We start from the raw sequence: 10,067 nt of genomic DNA on the forward strand, positions 1-10,067 counted from the left end.
AAAAGCTACGGGACATTAAAATCAATTAAAACTTCTCAATTTCAATTCAAGCGAGATTTTAGGCCTTTTGTAAAGCTTTATGAGGCCTAAAATCTTGATAAATGAAGGAATTTATCGAGATTTTAGGCCTCATAAAGCTTTGCGTAAAGGTACGGAACATTGAAATCAAATTCTTAATTTCAATTTTATCGCAATAATCACTAAAGAATTAAAGATACAAATACACAATTTGTTTGTCTTCCAATGTTATCATTGATTGTGGCTCAATAAAATGAATTTTAAAAAATTCCTGAAAAAACAGCTGGCACAATTTAGTCACATGATGCTACCCATGTGGTGGGTTACCTTAAAGCATGGGCTTTCCTGAAAAAAAACTTTGACACAAGTTGTATCAGTATTTCTTTGATCCATCTAAATGCATTTGTGGAGCAAGGATTTAGCTCAATATGTTCACATGTATGTGTATATGTGTACATATGTTGATATGTTCATTTCCCCTTTACTAAATTCAAAGTGCATTGTACAATAATACATGCATTGTAAATTGCTGCACATTCATTTTTCAAGCATACTGGGGTATACTTGCATATGACATTATTTCTCCATAATGTTCTCAAATAAAATTGGTTTGTTGTCTTCTCATCCATTCTTCTGTTCCTGTAGGTGCTAAATGTATGGTTGCTGAAGTCCCCCATAGCTGACAGTGTCAATACACACATGTATAGGGCAGTATACATGGTATACAAAGACCGTGTGGGTGAACGACACAAAGTACGATGTAACTGGAACTGAAGACAGATTGTCTAACTTGTTACTGAATTTTAATAGTTTATAATATTTTTCCTTTGAAACAGGAATATTTTACAATTTTCAATAATCCACCATATCTGTCCACTGTGAACAATTTTCTCCTACCATATTCATTCCATTAACAACCCAGGGCGCGTAACAAAGTCATTTTGGGTGGGTGCTTATTTTTTATAATGTTTACATAATTACATATCGTCACTGGGCAGGAAAAACCTCCTATGTACTTGTGGCCCTTGAACATGTTTAAAACAAAACTGCAAAGAGGTTACATAGGATGTTTTGCTTTAAACATGTTCAGGGGCCAATGACACATATGAGGTTTTTCCTGCCCAACGATGATGTAAAAAATGGCCCAGAATATGGAATTTGTGTGTACATGGCTCTGTGTTTGATACACCAGTAGTTGGTTGAATGGATCCTGCACATAATGGTACATGTACATCCATGATTGTAATTGACTGTGCTCGTATTGTTAAAAGACCAAACAAGTCCCATTTTGGTAACAAAGCAGATCGGTGCCCGATGGCGTCAGGAATACAGCGATGTCAAGCCACACTCATGCTGAATCAATATCAAATTCTGGACACCTGCATCATGTGTAAATGAAAAGGATAAAAATGGAAATTGGTTAATTTCTTGTAAACCGACACTGTAAGAACCCAAACATATCTAACCAATGCAATGGAAGTTTCATTAATGCTTCTATTAATATTCCCTCATCTACTTTGTATAATGCACCTTCTCTATTGTAACACTGCACTGTCCCCTGGGCAACACAGGGACATGGACAGTGTTAATTTTGAAAATTTACAAATCCAACACAAGGCCCTGCCAGCTTCTACACAGGGCAGGGCATTTTATCGAATGGTAAGTCCCCGACTAAATCCCGGCCCACGGTGAAGTTTCCCAAGTGACTTAGTCGCTGTCCACTAACTTCCAAACAGGATGAACTCTTTGAATGGTGAATCCCTACAAAGTCCTGGCCCCATGTTGAAGTCCCTGACAAGATCCAGGCTCATGTTCCTGGCCCATTTTGCCATTGTTGATGCACCGCTAAGACATGCATTTTCGGTCCGGTTTTCAGGTACCCAACCAAAATTTCACTACCCAGGTAAGAGAGTCAGCAGCATGTTTTTTTTTTTATTATTTATGTTATTTATTTTCTTGGTTTTGTCCCTGGACCTATGCTAAATAGTTAATATGACGATCATTCATGGTTGACAAAAACAATGTTGTGGTAGATTTTTTTTTGCGGGGTGGGGGGGTCAATCAGCAATGAATGATCCTAACATTTAGCTCTAGGTCCAGGGACACAATTATGCAATTTCAGGTACCCGATTACCTGCCCGAAAAATGTGTAGGGTACCCAGATACAAAATAACTCGAAAATGCATGCCTATGTCACCATTTTTTTTCATGTTTACAATAAAGTGTTGCAAACTATTTAAAACAATAATTCTAGACGACAACATCAACAAACCCTGCTCTACTGCGGAAGGACTTTTGTAGGGCTGGTCTGTCAGGATTTTTTATATTACTTACCCACAAAAAATCTCATGGGACCGTTGGCCCAGTAGAACAGGTTTTTTTTTTTGTTGTTGTTGTCTAGAATTATTGTTTTTAATTGCAACACATTGTTAATTATAAACTTGCATTTACATACCGATACTTAGTCATAAACGTAGTAATCACACTCCATCAATTTGCAGTAGGCCTATTCTGGTATAATGGCAACTATAACTTTCCATTATTGGATGACACCTGAAAATAACAATGTGGCAAATGGAACATAGTTACGGTAAATAAACTGCAAAAACTGTACTCTTTGTTGGTATACAATGTACCTCATCAACATCAATGGGGCTACTAATTGTACGACCGGGTCTCGGATACCCTGGCAAATACAGGGAACTGTACATCAAATCCCCATAGGCCCCTTCGACTTCCATGCCGAGCTGGGCATCTTTGTATCAGAGACAAGCCTTGAAATAAGCAGACTGGAACCAGGAGCAATTTGTTTCTGAACATTGCTCCTGGTTCACTGGGATTTTACAAGAACTAGGAGCAATTTCTGAACAAACAAGAGCAATTTTTAAATAGTAAACCCTTTTGTGCATATACAATACAGCATACCAGTACTACTGCATCAAGTGCAACAGGAGCAATTTGTTTTAGAAAATTGCTCCTGGTCCATCTGAATTTTACAAGAACCAGGAGCAATTGGTGGCCTTACGAGAGCAAATTTGCTCCCAGCGCCTGCTTATTTCAAGGCTTGATCAGAGAGCTCCCCCATTAAACAACAATTTTCCCGTCTCTGTCAATCGACTTCCATACAGGGCGTGGCTTGCTCAAAAAAAAGTCTACTCTAGCCACAAATTTGCTCACTGATAACATTCGAGGCTAGAGACCATTGCATTCGAAATATAGCTGAAATCGCTGAAGCATGACACTGTGAAGGGACAACAAATTATTTTGACGATGCATGAGATTTTACTAATTTTCCAGCTTCTTGCGCGAGATTTACTACCTAGGCGTGAGATTATAGGCCTACTACCTTGGTGTGAAAGTGGCCCAATGCGTGAGACTTACGGCCAATGCGTGAGAGTTGACAGCCTGCCAGTGACGAATGACGTGACTCATGAGTGCAGCGTCTTAACGTCTTTCAATCAATTCTTACATCATCATGCATCCGAACATGATAATAGATAATGAAGAAAATATGTATTAAAATTTATTACCCCTGATACAGGCCGACGTACAGGACTCGGGAGGACTTTACGTTTACAGGGGTCGACGTTGATCGACAAAGTAAGACAGTCATGACAGTAAACACGTGTGATTTCTGTAAATCATGAAATGGTTATTCATAAATTCTACTCCATTCTCATAATCTTATTCCTGTATTTCCCACATGCACATCTGATGTACGCATTCAGGGTTGTCAACTCTCACGCATTGGCCATGAGTCTCATGCTGCACGCACTGCCACTGGGTCACTTTCTCACGACAAGCCCAAGGTAGTATAATCTCACGCTTAGGTAGTAAATCTCACGCTAAAAGCTGGAAAATGAGCAAAATCTCACGCATCGTCATGAATAATTTGTTGCTCCTACCCCCCACTATCACATAAGCCAGTTCGCAATTTCAGAATCATGATGCATTGTGGGTAATATTTGCCGATTTTTTGGAGATAAACACGAGGAGGCTGCAGTGCATTTCCAATGGCGGCGAACTTTGCACTTCCTTCAAAAACATATTTTTGTAAAACATTTTTATTCATTCCTACATATGTTAATATTTCCTGTGAAATACAAATACAAATTTCCTGCGAAGACCAAACTGTCAGGAAATTCCAGTACAAAACGTTTTTACGGAAACGTCAAAGTTCACCCCATTGAAAATGTACAGTAGCCTCGTTGTGTTTATCGCTATATTTATTTGGCGACTTTGTTTCTGCACATGCGCAGTTGTAATTGCGAAAGGGCTTATTCTCGAACATGGTACAAAATGAACATTGGAGTCGGCAAATCCCGGTACACCGCTTGTCTCACGCCAAGCAATTCCAAAAAGTTGACAGCCCCGCGCATTGTAATTTGTATCATGTAAAGCTTACCGTGATTGTTTTGCAATATTGATCAGCTGACTGACTATGCTGCAATACTGATACTGCACTGTCAATAGAAAAAAATTATAAGCTTTCCGGACAAGTCAACAAGTTATAAACATGTCCCACTTTTCCAAGCGTTATAACCGGCCTGGTGCACTCCACGATCGTTCAAAAAGTAATATGGTTAAACTTTGAGACAATAAAAGCCTATATATATTACGAATTGTGTGATTTACTTACGGAATCAATTGGGATTTACATGAAGAAAATCGTAGAAACAACATCACATGTGCGTCTGAAGTCGGACTCTGAATACACCCGAGTGTCCACTTTTTCCGCCCAATGTAGAACATAGTGCACCCACATACGTTTACTGTTACGTACGCGAACGTCGTCGATGAATATTAACGCCCAATTTATCGCAATATTACACCCAATTACGCTGAATTGGGTGTGAATCAACAACAGCTGCAAACAGCTGTCAAGAGTAAACAATAAACCACCTAACATGGTGTATTTTGCTCGAATGAAATACATTTCACTTTTTTGGCCCCGGAACGATTCATTAAAAAATGTAAAGTAAACACTTTAAATATTATAATTAAGCTAAAACATTACAACCTCTTTGTGAAATCTTCTTCTAGGAAGAATGTAAAAAATTGCCATTTCGGGCTACATTACGTCATGTACGTGCAGTTACGTGGGCTTTCAATGTATTAGGGATGGGCGGTAACCGTTTATTTGCGTAACGCATGGACCGCGATAATATGGGCATGGGCAATCTTTTTTCTTGCCGAAAGATGCCGTGTTGGGTACGCCACTATTTCTATACCAATTTCCTTCTTAAAATAAAATTAAATGGAAATTTCTTAAAAACAACCTTTATAGGCCTATATTTATACTTACATGTATAGGCCTACGTATAGCGATTACCATTATAGTGTAATATTAGGGTTGGGCAAATCACCATAATATTTTTAAAACTAGTTGTTTCTATGGCCAACTTTGACGTAGAATCCAAAAATGACAATTATTTTTGGTCATAAGCAACATTAGACCTACCAATTTCATTATGTGCCCACCACTGATCTTTTAATTGGTTGAATTCAGTCTAAACTATTATTAACATCGATCTAATTGTTTCTATTTATTAATAAGATATTAAGGTATATATTTCAGCCAAAAAACAAAAACAAAATTCTTAATTAGTTGCTTAATTAGCACTTAATTTCTTAACGAACCGCTCATATGGGCCTGTAATGCGTAACAACCGAGCTCATGCAGCCTCACCTATTTTCAATTTTCTAAGAGCATTTGAAGATAATTCCCAACAAATAGGGTATCACAGAAAAGCTAAGATTCTAAGCAATGTCGCTGAGGCAAAGATTAAGTTTTGTAAAGATCTATTTTTTGTGAATGAAGTTTTTGTTGTTGAGTAATGTTATGTAATGGTTTGCTATGAAAGTGAGTGAAAGTTTGTTAAACTCGCACCTGGATGTGAAAAGTGTGAAAAAATCGGCCAAAACGCTATCATTAGGATGACAATAAATGCACTAGGAGTTCAGAGTGAGATGATTTCAATAATCAGTGCACTATTCAAGATTGAATTCAACAGTGATTACAAGCTAAGTTTCTGCTTAAATTGCCCCCTGTAGTAACAGTATTTTTGCACTGTTGTTCTCAACACTTTTACATACTAATGAACATGTGATTGGCAGTAAGTACTAAAAAAACAAAGTAGATAGCTCTTTCCAATAATTTTGAGACCATTTTTACCAGATCAGTCCATTTTCCAAGATGCTTGTTCAGAGATATTTAACAGTGGAACAATAGACAAAGCATGTAATGCCCTTTGATTTCTATAGTTATCATGGTTAACATGTGTAGTGTATTATAGGCCTACATTATATTTCATGAGATTTATTATGTTAAATGTTGTCATTATGAATTTTTTAAATGACATTTAAGTTTCAATATTCTAGGGTTTCATGTTAGCAAAAACATAGATTTCTTCATATAGATATAGATGGAAAAGCTCAAATTGCAGTGTGCATCTCAGTGTATCTGCACACAAGGTCACGCTTGCACAATCACAATAGGCATATACAAAAGAATTTGGCCAGTTATTTTGTGCTTACCTACACACAGCCGTGTGTGCTATTTCTTGTTACTTCTGGTTGTTACACATTTGGTAGGTCTGATCTTGCTTATGACCTTTTACATACAACGATGTCTGACGTCTCTATAATTTAAATCTCTACTCATCACACTCTTTTAGGTAGATACCACTTTCAATATGTCTATATTAGGGTTTTTTGGGTCAAGAAACCCAAATCTGACCTTTTTAACATGATTAACCCTACCTAGAATGAGTTAGGTGTGTATTTTTTTTTCTTTTCATTTTTACCTTATTTGCTAACATTGAAGGCTAAGTGGACATCTACCCTTGTTTACTTGTTTAAGTACCCCCTTTATTATGAGATAATAACTCAAAATATATGCATTAGGGTGGGCCGAAAAACACTGAATTCTCTATATAGAGTTATACAGTAAAAAATAGCAAAAAGTAGGGATTTTGTGAAAACCTATACTGCCTGGGTGAAACATGCTTCAATCTTACTGATATTTCAGCACAATACTAGTATGTACCCCAGTAAAATTATCCGAGAGTTCCAAGTCGATCCGAGAAAAAAAGGGTTTTTCGGCCCACCCTACTATGCATCCACATTTAAAACTGAAATAGCAAAAGGAAACCCAGTTGCCTCATTTGTCTTAATAGTCCAAAATTTGTTGCCTTTGAAAGAAAAAACGATGCCTATTCAAAAGTTGAAATTCCTAAAGCCATCGAAAATATTGCATTTTTTGCTAGAGTCGCCTGGTCGTCACTGGTCAGTCATGTAGAGAATAAATTGGTACACTGACTTAAGTAGCTTTTTAGTGCAACTTTTGAAAATGCATCTTTTACATGCAAGGAGTCACCATGATTTTGAGCTACCATTATTTTGAGCTATGCAAATGGCTTATTAAAATTTGCAGAATTAACCTGGGGTTTAGAAAATATTTTTGCTATTTCAGTTTATTTAAATTTAAATTTGATGCATAGATTTTAAATTTCGTAATGGGGGGTATTACTTTTTGGTAGGTGTTTACTTCTCTTTGAAGTCGCATACATTACATACACATTACAAAAGCCTACAGCAACTTGCTTGGTAAAATATGTTAAGAAAATATCTTGCTTCTCTCATTTTTACCAAAAAAGTAAAACTGGAAAGTACTAGAAAACCACAGTTCTATTAAAAGGTCGTTCTCTTAGACATCATTAGAGTCATGTGGAAATTTCCAAAATATTAATTAATCCAACTGAGTTGTTATTTAATCAACTTAATTACATTAGAGGGGATTCTCATCTCTCATGATATAGTGTTAATGTTAACACACATAAATGATCAAATTAAATTACTCGGATACATCACATAACATACTGCAGTTACTGTCCGTTTTCCTATACATAATACACTGTGCTCTTTCCCATTGACGCGTGACCTCTACAAATAGCCTACGTTAAAAGTATGGGGATATGCCTAGTTAACGTCGCTATGTAAAAAATAACCGGCCAATATTAAAAGTACTCTTCTAAAGTTCTAGAAAATATAGTTTTGTAACATGTTCTAAATTTTTAGCTAATTTAGATGTTTGGAAATATTCGTACTTTGGTGTTTTAGTTAATGTTATAGGTAATAGTACATTGCCTAGTTAACGTCGCTGTGTGAAAAATAACCGGCCAATATTAAAAGTACTCTTCTAAAATTCTAGACAATATAGTTTTGTAACAATTTTTAGCTAATTTAGATGTTTGGAAATATTCGTACTTTGGTGTTTTAGGAAGGAAAAAAATATGAAGAAATTATTTCCAAACCGTGTTAAGTCTGCAAACCACCATGTTTCTCATTTTCAAGAACGCTGGTTAACAATAAGCACGTATTGTCTCATTTCGTAAACAAAGACCACACACAATTGTTCTCTAGCGCTCGCTTTATAATCGTTCACCCAACTGAAACTATAATCCCAGCGCATTGCTCCATTGTACGTGTAAAAGCAGAAACATATGATGTGTGTATTTAACCAGAGAAGATATGATTTAATCAGTTGAGCTGTTTTCAATGAGTGTTATCTTGGTTTAATAGCTTTTAATGGGGTTTACGTCCTGCAAAGGTCGAATTGAATTCTAATGTAGACATGACTGCATCATGAGTCACTTGACTTTGTCGTTCAATTTCAATACCCGACACATGCATGACAACAATCGGTATCAAAGAAATCAAAATAAACATGAAATTGTTCACTTACGTATATAGACTCTTGGAAACGTAACAAATAATTTTAGTTCTGATTTCCTCCATTCGAACCTAATACCAGCCTGCCTCTGTTGCTCAGTTGGCTAGAGCGCGTGCTAGTATCACGAATCAGGTCAGATGCACTGGCTTTTTCATTGATTATTAAACTAATGTTGCTCAAATATTACAAGTCAATTAACGATTGCAGAAATTCTCAATAAAAACATCGAATTAAGACTTTAATTTGAGTTAACGATCAATTAATGGGTTAGAGTAACAATGAGGTTGTAGTAAAATCTATAACCCAGAGATTCACCAGTTTCCAACATCGGCTCAGCGCCATTATTTGGGCTGCACCGTTTGTTGGCGAGACACAGTGTGGGTATCCTCTCATGCTCTGCACCGGCCAATGGCATCCACAGAGGGTGCCTTCGGCGACTGTATGCAAAGCCAGAATCGAAGGGAGCAGCATGACATAGTGGTTAAGTTGTTTGACTTTGATGCGCAACAGGTTACCAGTTCAGTTTCTGGCGGAGCCAAACTTTACATGATGCAGTCACGTCTACAGTAGAATTTACCTCGACCTTTGCAGGATTTAAACCCCATTTAAAGCTATTAAACCAAGATAACACTCATTGAAACAGCTCAACTGATTAAATCGGATCTTCTCTGGCTGTGCACATGTGTCTGTTTCAAATCTCCATTCAATTAACACGGGGAGTTGGCTAGCTATGCCTTGCCCTCACTCATATTTTACAAAAGTGCGACTATTTTCTGAACATCTAGCCTAGCTGTAATTTTAGGTCATGTTAGAGAAATATATTTGCTAGAAGTTTGGAGAATAAGTTAAATATTGGCTGGTTATTTTTCACACAGTGATGTTAACTAGGCAAGTGCCCATTCTTCCAACATACATCATTTGTAGAGGTCACGCGTCAATGGTGAGAGCACTGTGTATTGTGTATAGGAAAACGGACAGTAACTGCAGTATGATAACAAAATTAGTACGTCCTCTCTCCATTACTGCATTGGAATTGTGGGGCAGGTGCAACGGAAGGCAAAGACTTTACATCCAGTGACTTCCTATCATGGCAACTACCCTAGGTACCATAGGATAATGTTGTCTAAACACTGATTCGCCAGTGCTGGATGAATAAAAATGCTCAACACTTGCTTTTCTTGTCGAAGGCTTAAATATTAAAAACTTCTTTTAATTCCTCTAAAACATATTTCCACTCGAACGCTTTGTTTTATTGAAACAGGTGATTGCTGTTGAATTTAACGACGAAGCAGACTATGCTTTAATATCAGTTTCT

The 10,067-nt window shown here is 37.0% G+C and overlaps 1 long non-coding RNA gene across 1 annotated transcript; it reads right to left on the reverse strand.

Moving 5' to 3' along the window:
• Positions 1-228: 228 nt before the first annotated feature.
• LOC140150914 (uncharacterized) lies at positions 229-4,847 on the reverse strand. The gene is made up of 3 exons (XR_011858868.1): positions 4,658-4,847; positions 2,474-2,571; positions 229-1,397 (listed from the first exon to the last, which is right to left on the reverse strand). It is a non-coding gene; the product is annotated as an uncharacterized lncRNA (long non-coding RNA).
• Between the last annotated feature and the right edge of the window lie 5,220 nt (positions 4,848-10,067).

This window comes from Amphiura filiformis, chromosome 4, assembly GCF_039555335.1.
Source record: "Amphiura filiformis chromosome 4, Afil_fr2py, whole genome shotgun sequence".
Classification (NCBI taxonomy): Eukaryota; Metazoa; Echinodermata; class Ophiuroidea; order Amphilepidida; family Amphiuridae; genus Amphiura; species Amphiura filiformis.